Genomic DNA, 18577 nt, shown 5'->3' on the forward strand with positions numbered 1-18577 from the left:
CTCCAAAGTGTGGCATAGTATTGTCCCAGAAAGCACTATTCTCTCAAAATCCGTCATGGCTGAAATATCAGCAGAGCAGCAAGAGCTAACTATACTAAATTTAGAGTATGGCTTATTTCCAATAACTCCCTTCACTCACATCTGTGAATTCGTTCCTTAAGCCTCCCATCTGGCAGGGAGAGGGGGTGGCCCTGACTGGCAGGCTTGCTTGACCTATTTTTCCTTTGAAGCTGATGCTTTATGACCCAACACCCTGCTCTGGCATTCCTGTGCCCCACAGAACTCCCTCAATCAGATACCCTCTGCCTCGCCAGGCAACTTATCTCCTAATCAAGGCAGCCTGCCTAATTCCCTCATGGCTGACCAATCAGGTAAGAGTGCTAGAGGCTGGATTTTGGCTTACAGGAGAGAAAATCTTTTCTTATCTGTACAAGTTATGATGAATTCAATAATGCCATGTTGCTCAATTTATCAATACATTCCGTTCAGTCTTTGAATTATATTGTGTACACACTCCTAGGAATAGTTATGAGTCCATAGCATATTGCCATGTTAGCATACGAGGCCAACTATCTTCTAGGGGAAAAAACGAAGGGCCCAATTCACAGAACTAACTTAATACAAAATCCTAAACTTACTACCATTTTGATATTCACAGGAGGCACTTAGTCATCAATGAGTAAGTGCCTTCTGTGAATACCAAAATGAGTAAGTTACTAAAGTCAAAAAGTCAAAAAGGTTTATTTGTATTGGTCCTCGACAGAGGACCACAAAATTTTTACATTTTACATATTTAAAAAGAATTCAGTTTTGTCAATATAAAGATAAAAAGGATTTTAAAAATGTATACAAGTTATAACAAACAAATTCGTTCGGAGGTTGATTGCACAAAAATATAAGTTCTCTCACCATTGTAATTCTACAGGAGCGAAAGATAAGGTCAAGGTATCTTTTACGGGCTAGGGTTACTTTATGATTTGGACATACAAAAAGTATATGCTCTAAAGTCTGATCGCCCCCTGCGCACAATGTACATGTTGGAGTTCCTCCTGGGAGCCATCTTGAGGTGTATGCTAGTACGGGTAGAATGCCCAATCGGATCATGGTTGTCACTCTCCTTGCGCCATGTGTCAAGGTAAACCCTATATAAGACTGGCTTTGTTTGTATTCTAGTGAGTCTGCAAAGGGTTTGTAAGTAGCTAGTTTGTTACAATGTAGAGAGTCCAGTTCATAGCTCAATTTTGGGGTGAAACATTTTAAGAACAATTTTACTTGCGCTGGTGTCCAAGTGAGCAGTAATTCTGTGCTAATATTTGCCATGCGAAATGCTACAGTCATGTTCTCTAGAAAGATTTGTTTATAAGAGTCCGGCCTAAAAGTCTCTTTTTTCAGCAATGACCTTAGAGTGTTCTCTTTTGCATGTAGTAAATTGTAGGCCCACCTAATTACATTGGCAATTGCTATAGCATAGGAGCTGGTTACTGATAGTTCTAATCTCAATGCTTGGACAGGTACAGCGTCTGATACTTTCATAATCCTTCTTAAAATTTTTCCTTCCTTGCGATCCATAAAGGCCCATTGCTTTATGGGGATGTACTCCATCGCATAGGATAATGCAGGTGGTATTTTTACTCTGTAAATGTTCAACAATGAGGAAAAATGCCTGTTCCCTGTTGCGCTATAGAGTCTCTGGAGAGCCGCGGCATGTATATCAGATTTCCTTTGTACATTTTTTAACTGTATTGTGCTTTTTAAGTTTTTTGAAAGGATCCTGCCGAGGTAGGGATAATCATTAACCTCCTCTATCTTATCTCCTCCTATCCTCCAGATATATTTGGCGCTTTTTTTCCTCCCCGAAAAGGCTATCACTTTTGTAAGTTACTAAAAATGAGTAAGTTACTAAAAATGAGTAAGTTACTAATTTTGGTACTCACAGAAGGCACTTACTCATCAATGAGTAAGTCCCTTCTGTGAATACCAAAATGAGTAAGTTACTCAAATGAGTAAGTTACTCATTTTGGTATTCACAGAAGGCACTTACTCATCAATGAATAAGTGCCTTCTGAGACTACCAAAATCAGTAAGTGCCTTCTGTGAATACCAAAATGAGTAAGTGCCTTCTGTGAATGCCAAAATGGTAGTAAGTTTAGGATTTTGTCTTAATTTAGTTCTGTGAATCGGGCCCATTATGTGAAATGTCTGTGCAATGTCTTCCTCACTAGGGCTTATAAACCTCATTTATAAATGCCCTGTTCATAATTGCAGGTTCCCACCCCTGAAACACCTAGGGGAGACATGGGGGGGGGGTCCTAATATGGAAACACGATTTTGGTTATTACTTGACAGTACCCATAGCACCTAAACCAACTTTAAAGTCATTTTTCTACACTTGTGCAAAAATAACACGTGCAGTTTTTACTCACCAGGGTTTATGAAACATTTTTTATATGGACCCTGTTTATAGTTACATGACACCATTCCCTCACCAACCAAGCACGTAACCTGGGGGTCATCCTCTACTCCACCCTTGTTAAAAGTTAGGCCGCAAACGTCAACATTATCGGCGCCATCTTGCCCTTTTTGAGCCCACTCGTGCGCGTAAGCGGCAACCATTTTGAGCACCATGGCCTCTCTGCCCATCGTTGATAGCCAGCGCATCTCTCTCTCTCTCCTGACCTCGCAAAGCATCCCCCGCATGCTGACAGCCCCCGCTCTCACATACCTTGGGTCATAAACCCCTCTTCCACGCAGCTCTGCCTCGGAACCCCATCCTGTTCCCAGCGCGACACCTCCCTCCATTCCTTTCATGGTCCCGGATCCTTTGATAAAACCCCCTTTCCTTTGTGCCCGTTTGTCTTACTCGTTCCCAGGCCGCCACCTGGCCCTGCGGATACTGTTATTGCCACCCCCCCCCTCCTGTACAGTAGGAAGCTTCCCCCATCAAAGGATCCATGAGTTGATCAAAGCCCCCACCCCATGAGATCCGATCGACCTCATACATTCCGTGAATCGGCGGAATGTCCAGCTGCGCGATTATCATCACCTGTTGTGACCGGGGTGGGGACTTCAACTGTAAATGTGTGTGGGAACGGGCCTGAAGCGGGGATTCCGAGGATGTCTTTCCTTACATCAAAGTAATGACAGAGATGTGTTTGACGCAATAAAACAATAAACTTGTGTATAAGAGGCCAGGCCTCAGAGATGCGGTTAGAGCACCTTGTGACGATATTTGCTGTCCGAACTGATGTGTTCTCCTCCGGAGAGAATAAACCCTTGTTTCCTGCCTTCCAGTCTCCAGCGCCTGCCTCTTCATTGATTAATATTTTGTGGGTTAAAGAGGCGACACCGCCGGGCAATACTTACTTGTTTATTGGTTGCTTCCAACCTTTTACAATTGGCGTCCCAAGCGTGGGGCCCATCAGCGACACGTGGATCCAGTGGGAGAGGTCCTGACGACGGAGTGAACGACTGCAACGATCGGGAGAGCTCCTGCCCAATAGACCCTCGTCTGGCAGCCGATCATCCGAACTTCACTGGTTCCGAATCGACCTCTCTCGAGTGATCTACGGTCCTGACTGGGAACCATCAGGAGTGCCGTGGCAATATCGGAGATTGGAGGACGATCGGGCGCTGGACGCGGAAGACGAGAAACAGCCCATGTGGTTCGGGTAAGGTCGTGTAAAAACGACAAAATTGCGAAACGATTGTCGCTCTTTGAGATATTCGCTGCTTACAAACGAGGGAGAGTAGAAATACTCTATCTTCCTTTGTGGACGGTGAAGGGGTGGGTAACGCGGACTTTTGTCCCCGATGTAATCTGTCGTGCCTATCTTTTCTCCCCACTGATTGATTGATTGACTGATTGATTGATTGTAAGGGTAGCTCCCTGTTTTTATTGTTAGAATAAGATTTTGCTGTTGAGATATTCGCTGTTTGCAAACAACGTAGAATAACAATATTCTGTCTAGTCTTTGCAGATAGTGAAGGATAGGTAGTGCAGACCTTTGTCCCCCGCTGAAATCTGTCATGCCTATCTTCTCCCCACTGATTGGTAGCCTGTTTAACCCGGACCGCTTATTAGAGATGAACCATCCGGCTCCACTAGAAGGCACCCCTAATAAGGACATGTTCATGAAGCATGGATTAGTCGCTATAGCATACAGCAAACTATGGCATAAATATACGAGGAAGGACCCCCAGAGTCAGTGGCCACTGATAGGATCCTTCGATGATGATAAAATGAGCGCGCTAGAAACAGCCCTTGGTAAAAACAAGACAACGCCCACTATGCGTGATAGTTTCGGCATGTGGTGCAAAGAAACCGAACAACGTAAGAAGAGAAATGAGAGTAGATTGGGAAAAGAGCTGCGAAAGGCAGCCCACCTAGCTGCCAAGAAACTAGAAGAAGAGATCAAGGAAAGAGAGGAAGCCAATCAGAAACCAGAGATAGAAACATCAAACCAGTGTCCGGTTAGAACACCCTCCACGCTCTACCCTGAATTACCCTCGAAACAGCAAGCCAACGATGATCTGTTGCTAGGTCCTCCGATCATCTACATGCCCCCTCTGTTAGAAACGGGACCCTGGCCGGCCAAGACTCGCGTCGAGGTCAGTCAGGGATCACCATTTCTAAAGTCAGGGCAGGGGAGTCACACACCAAGGCAACCCCCACTCGCCCTCTAGGTAGCGTGGCGCGAGCAGTCTAGGCTAAACTTGGAGGCGGTATGAGTTAAGTATTTGCGCACGCACCCCAGCAACAACACCCAAGGCCCACCACAAAGAAAGACTCTACACAAGGATATATATCAAAAATAGCCTTTGTATTTATAATAAACAAAACACATTAGATAACACACGCAAACTGTACAATGTGCCAGAGGCACGGGCAGAATTTACAAGGGGAATTATGTACAGGACAGGGCCACATTGACCACTGTCAGGGGTAGGCACTTGTCAGAAAATAATACTGGTAGATATACACTTATGTCGTAAACATAGAATGAGTAGCACCAAAATTATAAATGCAACACACATCCAGTAATCACTGGAACAGTAAGGACCTCCTACGCAACCCTAACTCACTGTAGGTAAATCACGCAGGTAACTAGGACCTAAGGAAGGAATACCAACACCTAAGCAATTCACTCTTAGCAAAGGGAAGGAAACCTAACATGAAATGAACCATCAACAATCTACTATGCAGGTCACATTTAGCATAATGGATAAACATAAACAATCCTCTATGCAGGTCACATTTAGCAAAAGGAGATAACCATAAGAATACCTAATCAGGTCACTTTTAGAAAAGGTACAGGTTAGAGCACATGTGCAAGAATTACATAGCAAGAAATTACAATGCGCGGGGTGCATAAAGCACAACACTCATAAGGGTCCCTCAGGCCAACTGGCCTCGAAAGGGGCGGAATGCCCTGAGTCTCAGTGTCAGGGGGTCTGTGCAGGCAGCACAGAACACAAAGCCTAAACGTGGCAACTGTCCACTAAGTGCTGGACAGTTGTAAATATGATGCCCAACGTTGGAGCCAGGAGGGCTCAAGAACAAAGGTGGGCAAGGAGCCTCTCAGGGGCTCGCAAGACAAATGGGCAAAGGTAGAGCTTCAGCGCTCTTGAAATAATCAAAATGCCCCCAGAGCCTCTCTCAGGGCTCTAACTCGATGTGGGCGTGGAGAGCCTCGGGGCTCAACAAGCAACTGGCGCCTCAGAGCCACGGGGCTCTACAATAACTACTGGGCGGGAGCCTCTCAGGGCTCGTGAAACTTAAATTGCCCCCAGGAGCCTCGGGGCTCCTAAACAGCTACAAGCGCGAGGTCGCGCTATGGGGGAGGGGCGGACACCGGCAATGTGTCCCGCGGCCCCTCTCCCTCCTTTCAGGCACTCACCGGGTGTCTCGCTGCTGGAGCAGCGCGGGGCTCCTCACCTCACTCGGGAGCCTCGCAGACACGGGAGCAGACGTCCTCGGTCTCCCGCCTGGCCTCGTCCCGACGTCTTCCCGCCTGACTTCCGCCGGGGCCGCCAATGGCAGCGCGGCCCTGGGGGTCAGGAGGCGGGACTTCCGGGTCGCGGAAGGCAGCGGCCCGGCAACAGCTTTCGGGGCTCCTGGGCTGTGGCGGTGATTCCTTGGCAATGCCGGGTGGGCACCGGCTCGTAATCAATTAAAACAACACGGGGCAATGCCGGGTGGCACCGGCCTTCAAAATAAAGATAAAGCGAGGTGGCACTCGCTACGCCAAAAATCGGCGAAATCGGCAATTCAGCTGCAATGCCGGGTGGGCACCGGCAAGGTCAATACAGCGCTCCCAAGCGCTCAGGGGCACAGGAGAAGCGCGCTCAGCGCTAGAAATGTCAGCAAAGCGCTATGGAGCGCTGGGCCACCAGGAAAGCGCTCCTAGCGCTACAAATCCAATAAAAGCGCTTCCAGGCACAGCAACAGCTCCAGCAGGGTCTGGAGGCAGGCAGAGGGGCAAGGCAGGGCCAGAGCCAGCGCACTGGGTCTCCAGGCAGGGAGACAGCCAAGTGGCGGTCCTCTTGGCCCCAGCAGCAGCAGAGCCCCCTCTGGCAAGGTCCAAAGCAGAACAGAGAACAACTTGTATGGGGACACAGCCCCTTCTTATACAGCAAAACCCCTTTGTCTCAAGGGTGCAGGGTGGGGGGAAAACCAGTCGCAGCTGGTTCTGAAGTACTCTGTTTACCTCAACCACCCTCTCTATTCACTGGCAGGGCTAGGGCCATCAGTCGCACTACAGGGGGTGGAGCCAGCATTGTCCGGGGAAAGTCCAGGCCCATCAGGGACCAAGTGCACTCCTCCCAAGCCATCAAGCATGCTGATCTCACACTCACCACCGGGCAGACCCATCCAGCCTTCCTGGAGCCAGGCTCACCAGCCAGCTCCAGCCAATCACACTGCAGGCATATTTTACTGTAATATGCTAAGTCCCAGAAATGGCATTTCTACACATGCCACACTCACGCAACATACATCATTGCGAAGCATTCATTCCCACGAACACGCACATACCAAACTCGAGCATGCACTCCCCACACATCAGGAACTACTAGGGACACAGACATTCCCCATGCATTCCTATGGGAGAGCAGGCCAGCCTAACCACATGCACACACTTTACTCTGGGACACAGAGAAAAAGTGCGCACAGACCAGAAAATCATCCACGCATATCACAAATTAAAAACAAAAAGATTAGGGGTGAACCTGCCTTAAGGGCCAAGTCCAACACAACCCCCTACCAGCCAAAACGCAGGGCAGACCAATTACCACCGTGATGGGCTTCCCTGCTTGGGGCGATAAAACACGGACGCGGGCCCGCAACTGCAGGGACACCCTCCTGTTTTATGCCACCGTGAACCCCTAGGGTTCTTTCTAAAGCTACTGTAGGGACTTACTGGATTACCCCACTGGTACTCTCCAGCTGCCCTCGGCGAGGACCAGGCCCTAGGCCACCCAGGTGCCACTGGTTCCTGCCAACTCACCAAGTGGGGGGTAGTAACCCCTGGCACATAACAGCCATGCTCCACTCTTCCTGTCTGCAAGACAGGGCTAGACTGTCACTGGTTCTCCGGCCTAGGGTCTACAACCTTAGGTGGACCAGGAGTCTCAGGGAAGGCTCTCCTCCCCTTACCTCTTCTCCTAGGGTTCCTCCGCCTCCTGCGAGGGGTACCCTCTAAACACCACTCTCCCAACCTAGGGTTTAACCCCTCAGGTGGTACCGGGGTCAGAGGTGGGCTTTCCCACCCTCTGTACCCCCTTCCAGAGTCCTGCTCCCTCCCAACCGGGGCGGTACCTCTGGAGAAAGAACTGGAAAGGATACTGGTTACAGTACTCCCACCCTTCAGGTCAGGCAAACCCTGAACCTGGACCTCCAACCTCCGGTCTAGAACCTTTGGTGGAATCACTGCCTGGCACTCCAGGACTTCTGAGGACTCACAGGCCACTCCCAAATCACTCATCTCACTGGACTTCTGTACTCTCCCTCCCGGAGCAGTACTGCCAGACTCCACAACTACAGAAGCTCCGCTCACAGATGCTCCAGGTCCTCCACACACTAGGAGATCTCCCTCAAGTGGACTAACAGGCAAGCATAGGTCCCCACCCTGGTGTTCCCTAAAGAAACCATCCAGGCTCTGAGGCAGGGCTTCGGGCATCTGGGGACTCTCGGTCTCACACTCACTTCCGCTCCACTGAGACAGACAGCAAGCCCCTACACCCTCCTCACTATACTGAGACCTAGCTGGGCTACTCTCACCCTCCTCCACCACGCTGGGTTGGAGAAAACCTGACCCACTATTATTGGAATCACTCACTAGCGGCGCCAAGGAACCTCTTGCACTCTCCCATCGGTCTGCTTCCTCTGCAAGTTCACATGGTGAAAACAATCCACACCCCAACAGGTGTTGACGCAACTCTACTGAACAACAGTTGAGCAACTGCTCTTTGACAAACATGCTGAACAATTCGCCCCAATCACATTTCGTGGGACCCAGTACCCAATCGGACAGTGCCCCACAGCAGTCATCTTCAAAATCTTCCCAAGACTGATGAGACTGTTTCCTAAGGTTCCTAAACCTCAACCTATTCTCCTCCTCTGGAGAAACAGGAACCATACTCGGGGAACTGGGAGTGGGACTGTCAACAGAAACACTTAAAAAGCTGCCACCACTGGACTCCACCCTCCCTGGGGAATCCAGACACTTACACATGCACTCAGGGGGTAACCTACTCTCTTGGGCTACCTTCTCCCTGAACAAGGCCCTCTCAGCCTCTAGCTTGGCAAGCTCCAACCTGAGCTGTTCCATCGCTAGCTGATGCTCCCTCTCTTCCTTCCTATCCAACCACTCCTCTGGGGACAGGGAAAGGGATGGGGCGCTGGTACTGACACTGGACTCAGCAAGGGACTCCCTATCTATGGGGTCATCACTCTCTGCTGACATCCATCCACTGTCATCACCATCCAACTCACATTCATCAAAAAAATCTTCAGGGCTCCCCACAGACTCACCACCCTCATGGCGTGTGGCCCGGGCCCTATCTCTCTCTCTGTGCTCAAGCTCCCACTGATCCTTTTGCCACAGGATCAGGCTGTCCCTAAGCTGGGACTGAGTATCCAACTCACTCACCTCTATGCCTCCCTTTTCGCAGAATCTGACCAGCTCTAACCTACTGTACCTAAACAGACTACAGAGATCAAAAACTGGCTCCATTTTGACGGACCTTCTTGGGAAAAGTTTGACACAGGGAACCTGGGGGTCTGAGCTAAATAGGAGATTACAATCACAATTCAGCAAGATTCCTACCTCTCAGAACTTGCACTCCACTGTCCAGTTAAACACACACTCATTCACACACAACCCTCCCCTCGGACTGGTAAGGCAGTTTCTACCACCCCTGATTCTCTCAACCTGACCACTAGTGACACAGGTACCAAACTCCGGGAGCAGGGCGGGGAACAAGGTACTGGACAAAATACAAAATGCCACCTTTCAGGAGAAGCAAAACTGAACTTCCCTAAAAAACAATAATTCCCAAAATGCGGTTATCTAAAAAAATGCAGAGCTTTGAAGTGTGGCCTGTCGCCACTGTGGTACAGCGCAAACACAAATCCTTATCCTCACCGCTTGCCGCCAATGTTAGAAACGGGACCCTGGCCGGCCAAGACTTGCGTCGAGGTCAGTCAGGGATCACCATTTCTAAAGTCAGGGCAGGGGAGTCACACACCAAGGCAACCCCCACTCGCCCTCTAGGTAGCGTGGCGCGAGCAGTCTAGGCTAAACTTGGAGGCGGTATGAGTTAAGTATTTGCGCACGCACCCCAGCAACAACACCCAAGGCCCACCACAAAGAAAGACTCTACACAAGGATATATATCAAAAATAGCCTTTGTATTTATAATAAACAAAACACATTAGATAACACACGCAAACTGTACAATGTGCCAGAGGCACGGGCAGAATTTACAAGGGGAATTATGTACAGGACAGGGCCACATGGACCACTGTCAGGGGTAGGCACTTGTCAGAAAATAATACTGGTAGATATACACTTATGTCGTAAACATAGAATGAGTAGCACCAAAATTATAAATGCAACACACATCCAGTAATCACTGGAACAGTAAGGACCTCCTACGCAACCCTAACTCACTGTAGGTAAATCACGCAGGTAACTAGGACCTAAGGAAGGAATACCAACACCTAAGCAATTCACTCTTAGCAAAGGGAAGGAAACCTAACATGAAATGAACCATCAACAATCTACTATGCAGGTCACATTTAGCATAATGGATAAACATAAACAATCCTCTATGCAGGTCACATTTAGCAAAAGGAGATAACCATAAGAATACCTAATCAGGTCACTTTTAGAAAAGGTACAGGTTAGAGCACATGCGCAAGAATTACATAGCAAGAAATTACAATGCGCGGGGTGCATAAAGCACAACACTCATAAGGGTCCCTCAGGCCAACTGGCCTCGAAAGGGGCGGAATGCCCTGAGTCTCAGTGTCAGGGGGTCTGTGCAGGCAGCACAGAACACAAAGCCTAAACGTGGCAACTGTCCACTAAGTGCTGGACAGTTGTAAATATGATGCCCAACGTTGGAGCCAGGAGGGCTCAAGAACAAAGGTGGGCAAGGAGCCTCTCAGGGGCTCGCAAGACAAATGGGCAAAGGTAGAGCTTCAGCGCTCTTGAAATAATCAAAATGCCCCCAGAGCCTCTCTCAGGGCTCTAACTCGATGTGGGCGTGGAGAGCCTCGGGGCTCAACAAGCAACTGGCGCCTCAGAGCCACGGGGCTCTACAATAACTACTGGGCGGGAGCCTCTCAGGGCTCGTGAAACTTAAATTGCCCCCAGGAGCCTCGGGGCTCCTAAACAGCTACAAGCGCGAGGTCGCGCTATGGGGGAGGGGCGGACACCGGCAATGTGTCCCGCGGCCCCTCTCCCTCCTTTCAGGCACTCACCGGGTGTCTCGCTGCTGGAGCAGCGCGGGGCTCCTCACCTCACTCGGGAGCCTCGCAGACACGGGAGCAGACGTCCTCGGTCTCCCGCCTGGCCTCGTCCCGACGTCTTCCCGCCTGACTTCCGCCGGGGCCGCCAATGGCAGCGCGGCCCTGGGGGTCAGGAGGCGGGACTTCCGGGTCGCGGAAGGCAGCGGCCCGGCAACAGCTTTCGGGGCTCCTGGGCTGTGGCGGTGATTCCTTGGCAATGCCGGGTGGGCACCGGCTCGTAATCAATTAAAACAACACGGGGCAATGCCGGGTGGCACCGGCCTTCAAAATAAAGATAAAGCGAGGTGGCACTCGCTACGCCAAAAATCGGCGAAATCGGCAATTCAGTTGCAATGCCGGGTGGGCACCGGCAAGGTCAATACAGCGCTCCCAAGCGCTCAGGGGCACAGGAGAAGCGCACTCAGCGCTAGAAATGTCAGCAAAGCGCTATGGAGCGCTGGGCCACCAGGAAAGCGCTCCTAGCGCTACAAATCCAATAAAAGCGCTTCCAGGCACAGCAACAGCTCCAGCAGGGTCTGGAGGCAGGCAGAGGGGCAAGGCAGGGCCAGAGCCAGCACACTGGGTCTCCAGGCAGGGAGACAGCCAAGTGGCGGTCCTCTTGGCCCCAGCAGCAGCAGAGCCCCCTCTGGCAAGGTCCAAAGCAGAACAGAGAACAACTTGTATGGGGACACAGCCCCTTCTTATACAGCAAAACCCCTTTGTCTCAAGGGTGCAGGGTGGGGGGAAAACCAGTCGCAGCTGGTTCTGAAGTACTCTGTTTACCTCAACCACCCTCTCTATTCACTGGCAGGGCTAGGGCCATCAGTCGCACTACAGGGGGTGGAGCCAGCATTGTCCGGGGAAAGTCCAGGCCCATCAGGGACCAAGTGCACTCCTCCCAAGCCATCAAGCATGCTGATCTCACACTCACCACCGGGCAGACCCATCCAGCCTTCCTGGAGCCAGGCTCACCAGCCAGCTCCAGCCAATCACACTGCAGGCATATTTTACTGTAATATGCTAAGTCCCAGAAATGGCATTTCTACACATGCCACACTCACGCAACATACATCATTGCGAAGCATTCATTCCCACGAACACGCACATACCAAACTCGAGCATGCACTCCCCACACATCAGGAACTACTAGGGACACAGACATTCCCCATGCATTCCTATGGGAGAGCAGGCCAGCCTAACCACATGCACGCACTTTACTCTGGGACACAGAGAAAAAGTGCGCACAGACCAGAAAATCATCCACGCATATCACAAATTAAAAACAAAAAGATTAGGGGTGAACCTGCCTTAAGGGCCAAGTCCAACACCCTCCATATGCCCCTTCCCAACCCTTAGCACGGCACCCACCATCCCCAGGCACAAACGAGAGTAGCGCCACCGCTTCGGCCCCCATGGCCTCTGTGCCGGCCGAACTCCTTGTATTAGATACTACACAAGCGACAACGTTAGGCGACCCTGAGACCCGAAGGATTGGTTCTGCAAGAACAAACAGATTAAGCAAAGATGAGCGAGCAGGGATTGACAAGATAGCAAGGGCATTGGTAGAAAGAAAGGAAGATGAAGAGTATATCACGGATATGTTTAACTCGTATACAGGAAGTCACAGACGACATTTTACCGTTCGACTGTGTTATCATGCCTTGAACGCATACGAGGACCGATATCGAGACAAAGGTCCCGAGAGCCTAACGACTCTATATCGGAAGGTCGATATCGGGGATGAGGGCGAGTGTGATGTGACGGACCTCCTTATGCGAACGCTTGAGGTTTTCCGCCACCTCACTGAACAAGGATCGGGAGCTAAACCCACGACATCCGTAGCAACCGAACCGCAAACTGAACGATCTAACGCCATGATGCCGATACGAGAAGCTGCCCCTTACTGGGTTCCTCCACGAGGTGAAGGGACTAACGATGATGCAAACCACAAAGATGCAAAAGGAAGGGTAGTGTACAACTGGGTCTACCTGCCGTGGGACCGGCAAGAGATTCTGACATTCCGGAAATCTCTGCCTGACCTACGTAAAAACCCCACTGCCTTCTATACTGAATTAGGTACAGCCCTAGGTTCAACGATTATGACCCTGGCTGACATCGACTTGTTCTTCGGGTTATGTCTACCGGCTGATGTGTGGAAGCAAATCCGGAAAGTCGACCACCTTGAGCTGTTTGGACATACCTGGTCACAACTCGATGGCATTGATAAACAATGAGAACCTGGACAAAAGCCTTTGAAATCCATTTTAGACCTCCCAGACAAAATCGTACAGAAATTAAAAACCCTGATTCCAGAAAAGAAAGTGGACTGGTCGATAGTAACGGCCTGTTGCCAGAAACCCCAGGAGGATGTATCGGATTACTTCTCCCGGTTTGAAACGGTGTTCTCCGATTACAGCGGCCAGGACATGACCACTGCAACCGGACACCATCTGTTTGTCCAGAATTACGTTAAGGGTTTGACACCAGATGTCTCCCAGAAACTGCAGGCCAGCGAGAGTAGTTGGGCAGCCTCCAAACCTGCGGCTATCCTCCAGATGGCCCAATATTATGAACATCAGAAAAATGAAAACGATAGAGCAACAGAGAAAAAGAAGAAAGAGTTGAAAGAGAGGGTCATGATAGCTCAGCTGCAGGGAGTAGCGATAAGTAAGGAACCCCCCAAAGGAAAGTACCAGTCGACAGCTCCTAAAGATACGCCCTCCAGAGAACGTACGTCTGCGCCCTATGCAGGTCAGAGGGACTTAGATGAAAACCAATGCGCATTCTGTAAAGGATACGGTCACTGGAAATCACAGTGCCCGGTCCTTTACGAAATGAACAAAAACCGAGAAGCCAGAGACGAGACGAATAAACAAAGGGGGAGGGACCAGAGACGGGGACCCACCAACGACCTTAGCCAGGACAGATCAGGCCGACCCAACACATTTGATCGACCCCGACAAAATCAGTATCAGCAGTCCGATTACGAGAACGCCCATGATTTCGCATAGGACAGCCCGGGACAAGGGAGGGATCCAGTCGAGCTTTGTGTTGACCAGCAAGGTCCTTACGTCACTGCTAAGGTCCTGGGCATGAAATCCCCATTTTTGGTGGACACCGGGGCGACACGTAGTGCGTTATCTAAACGACTGATTCCAAGGGCACCCTTGTCTGGCTCACTTATAACATCGACAGGTTTCGATGGAACGCCCTCCACTAACCCTTTGTCCGCTCCGGTCCTCTTCGACTTAGAAAACAACACCACTGACACCACGTTCTTACTTTCCTCCAATAGCCCGGACGCCATTATGGGACTTGACTTATTGAAACACTTCCGAGCGACAATTAGATGTTCTCAAGACGGAGTTCGAGTTTTCCTTTACGACAACCCCGTTCTGCTTAGACATTGCCCTCCCCGACGCATGTTTTCCATCACTGACGCTGACACATCCTTGCTTGACACCCTGCCTCCGTACCTGTGGGCCAAGACAGATTCGGATGTAGGGCGCATGATGATTGACCCAGTACACATTACTGTCCGACCAGACGCAACACTCCCAAACCTTCCACAATATCGGATATCGCCCGAGGGCGAGAAGGCATTGGTAAAGATTATTCAGTCACTGATAGACGCAGGAGTGGTAGAGGAAGTGGTTAGCAACGTTTGCAACAGCCCTATCTTGCCCATCATCAAGAAACAAGGAGAGGGAGATGAAAAAGCATACCGCTTTATCATTGACCTTCGAGAGATCAACAAAGTGGTTGTACCCCAGTACCCCGTGGTCTCAGATATCACCACCATCCTGACTTTGATTCCTTCTACTGCCACCACCTTCACTGTCATTGACCTCAAAAACACCTTCTTTTCCATCCCCATCCACCCGGACAGCCGATATCTCTTCGGCTTCACCCTAAAAGCCCGCTCATATAGGTTCTGCCGAGCACCCCAGGGCTACACAGAAAGCCCTAGCATCTACAGTCAGGCCCTCAAGAGACAACTGGATCAAGTCCAGTTACCCGATGGCGTGGTGTTGGTGCAATACGTCGATGATATCCTTTTGGCGGCCGACACCACTCCGCTAGCAGTCACAGCCACCATTCAACTCCTACACTTCCTTGCGGAAAATGGCCACAAGGTCTCCAAGAAGAAGTTGCAATTCTGCCAACCCCAAGTGACATACTTAGGCCATCTCCTGTCCAAAGACGGGAGGAAGCTCACCCCCGATCGGATTCAGACCATCCTAGAAATCCCTGTCCCTAAGACTCAGAAACAGGTTCGCTCCCTACTAGGCCTCACCTCCTTCTGCCGACAGTGGTTGCCAAACTTTAGCCTCATTGTGAAACCGCTGCTTTCTCTGCTAGCTAAAGATGTCCCCTTCCCACTCCCTTGGACCCCTGAGTGCCAAACCTCCTTCACGGAACTACGAGATGCCCTCTGTTCGGCCCCTGTCCTAGGTACCCCTGATTACACAAAGCCCTTCTCCCTTTACACTCACGAAAGGGAGGGGTGCGCTTTATCTGTCCTGACCCAGTCCATTGGCCCAAAGCAACGACCGTGCGCTTACTTCTCTGCCACTCTTGACCCTGTAGCCAGAGCCTTGCCTGCCTGCCTTCGAGCTGTAGCTGCCGCTGCTATCTCTATCCGACAGAGTGAGGGGATCGTACTCTCGAATCCCCTCACAGTACTGGTACCCCATGCAGTTGACACCCTCCTGAACCAAACCAAGACGCAACACCTGACGAGTGCACGACTGACTGGATACGAGCTGACTTTGCTTGCACCCCATATCACCCTGAAAAGATGCACCACACTGAACCCGGCAACTCTGTTACCCTTACCAGAGAACGATCCCAATGTGCCCCCTGTACATGACTGTGTGACTCTTACGGACGAACAGACTAGAAGTAGGGTTGACCTCAGAGACACGGCTTTTCCTGACCCTGACGGAGAGCTGTGGTTGGACGGTTCTTGCATCAAACTCCCCGATGGCACCACTTCAGCTGCCTATGCAGTCACCACGGCTCAAACTGTGGTCGAGACAGCCCGCATCACGCAACGATCTGCCCAGGCAGCGGAACTGATTGCCCTCACACGAGCCTTCATCCTAGCAGCAGGAACCACAGCGAACATTTACACCGATAGCCAGTACGCCTTCGGGGTGGTTCACCATTTTGGGCTCCTTTGGAGGGAAAGGGGATTCTTGACCTCACACGGCACACCCATCTTACATGGAGATCTAGTCTCCGCCTTGATTGAAGCTGTCCTTCTCCCCAAAAGGCTTGCGGTCATCAAATGCCAGGCAAACAAGAAAGTGACAGACATTATTGGACAGGGAAATGCACTAGCCGACATCACTGCTCGAACGACAGCTGAAAATAGGACGACAACACGTATGTACGTGACCAGGTCACAAGCAGAAAAATGGACTGACGCTAGGGACACTATTAGAGACATTCAAATGGCTAGCACACAACACGAACTGACTGAATGGACACGGGTGGGATTAAAAGACGACGAAGGCTGCTGGCGGACAAAGGACACAAACAAATGGTTGCTACCTGACTCCTACCTGATTCCCATACTGACTATGGCACACTCCCCCGCCCACATAGGATCAGCCCCCATGATTGAACTTGTCTCCAGAGTTTGGGACAATGATAAAATCACAGACGCCGCCAAACGTCTGGTCCAACAATGCTTGATATGCCTGCAACACAACCCCGGGAAAGGAACTGTAGTACCCCGGGGAGGGTTTGGGGTCCCAAATCACCCGTTTGAGGTCCTGCAGATGGACTATATTCAGCTAGACAGATGCCAAGGCCTGAAATACGTACTTGTTGTGGTGTGTGCATTTAGCAAGTGGGTGGAGGCATACCCAACCCGTGACAACACCGCCATGGCCACTGCAAAAGTACTATTAAAGGAATTCTTCCCTCGCTACGGCCTTTGTCGAATTTTATGGAGCGACAATGGCCCCCACTTCATAGCCGAAGTCATCCAGCTCATCATAAAGGGGCTGGGCATCAAGCAGAAGTTCCACGCAGTTTTCCACCCCCAGTATGCTGGACTTGTCGAGCGACACAATGCCACACTAAAGCTTAAACTAGCCAAGATAGTAGCTACCACAGGACTGAAATGGCCAGACGCTCTCCCCCTGGCATTGCTATCGATGCGTTCCACCCCCACCAAGCACCACTTGACACCTTACGAGGTCGTTTTCGGCTGACCCATGAGCGTCTGGTCTGCACCAAAACCGACTTCCATTCATGACGTCCCAGACGTCCTAATGTCTGATTATCTGTATAAATTGACTGAAACTCTGTCTGTCATTCATCAGCAGGTGCAGCAGGCCATCCCCGATGCTTCCAGGGGTCCGGGTCACGACATCCAACCGGGGGAATATGTTTTGATCCGGAATTTTCAGCGGGCGAAGAGTCTGGAACCCCGGTGGACGGGCCCCTGGCAAGTATTGCTCACCACCCGGACGGCTCTTCGTGTGGAGGGGAAACAGCACTGGCTGCACGCACACCACTGCAAGAGGGTCTCCTCGACTTTGGCCACAACAGAAAGCATCGACAACCAAGAAGAGCTCCTGAACAAGGACCGACCGTCGCTAACCTGCTATCCTGACACCGAAGCACTTGAACTTTCAAAATTCTCTGATCCCACTGTGCCATCCAGAGAAGAGTATTTCCTGCGCCGAAAGGAGGGAGCTTCGGCTAAGTAGACCACGGACTAAGTTAAATCTCAGAACGGTGACCTAAACACCACCAAGGGTCACCTGGAGAGAAGCTACACGAAGTCTGTGGTTCTGCCCGCTACCGAGCACCTTGAAGATGATGGAAGCGCCAAATAAGAAGATGATGGAAGCACCAAATAAGAAGATGATGGAAGCAACAGGAAATACCCACCACAGAAATCCAAAAACAGACAGACTCCACAGCTCAAAGACAATTGCACTTTTCGTCACAATCCTTTTCTGCTTTCTCCTCATGACCACACTCTGGATTGTGGAAGAAAATGCACCTGCTCATGAAACATTCCTGACCACTGCTCAACCTACCACCATGAAGGAACATTATCTGATTTCGCTCTCTCCTCAACTCAGAGAGAGGCGAAAGGAGTTTTGGAATAACTCCTTTCAATCAATCAATCAGTGACACTTATAGAGCGCGCTACATACCCGTAGGGTCTCAAGGTGCTGGGGGGGGGGCGCTACTGCTCGAACAGCCAGGTCTTCAGCTTCTTCCTGAAGGAGAGGTGGTCTTGGGTCAGGCGCAGGTCGGTCGGTCGGGAGTTCCAGGTCTTGGCGGCCAGGTAGGAGAAGGAACTTCCTCCTGTAGTCGCTCTTCGGATGCGGGGGACGGCGGCGAGGGCGTGGTTGGCTGATCGGAGGTGGCGTTTGGGAGCGTAGAAGTTGATCCGGCTGTTGAGGTAGCTCGGGCCTTGGTCGTGTAGGGCTTTGTGTGCGTGGGTGAGGAGGCGGAAGGTGATTCTTTTGTTGACGGGGAGCCAGTGAAGGTCTCTCAGATGTCCGGTGATGTGGCTGGTTCGTGGGATGT

Source organism: Lissotriton vulgaris, chromosome 6 (assembly GCF_964263255.1).
Source record: "Lissotriton vulgaris chromosome 6, aLisVul1.2, whole genome shotgun sequence".
NCBI classification, from domain to species: domain Eukaryota; kingdom Metazoa; phylum Chordata; class Amphibia; order Caudata; family Salamandridae; genus Lissotriton; species Lissotriton vulgaris.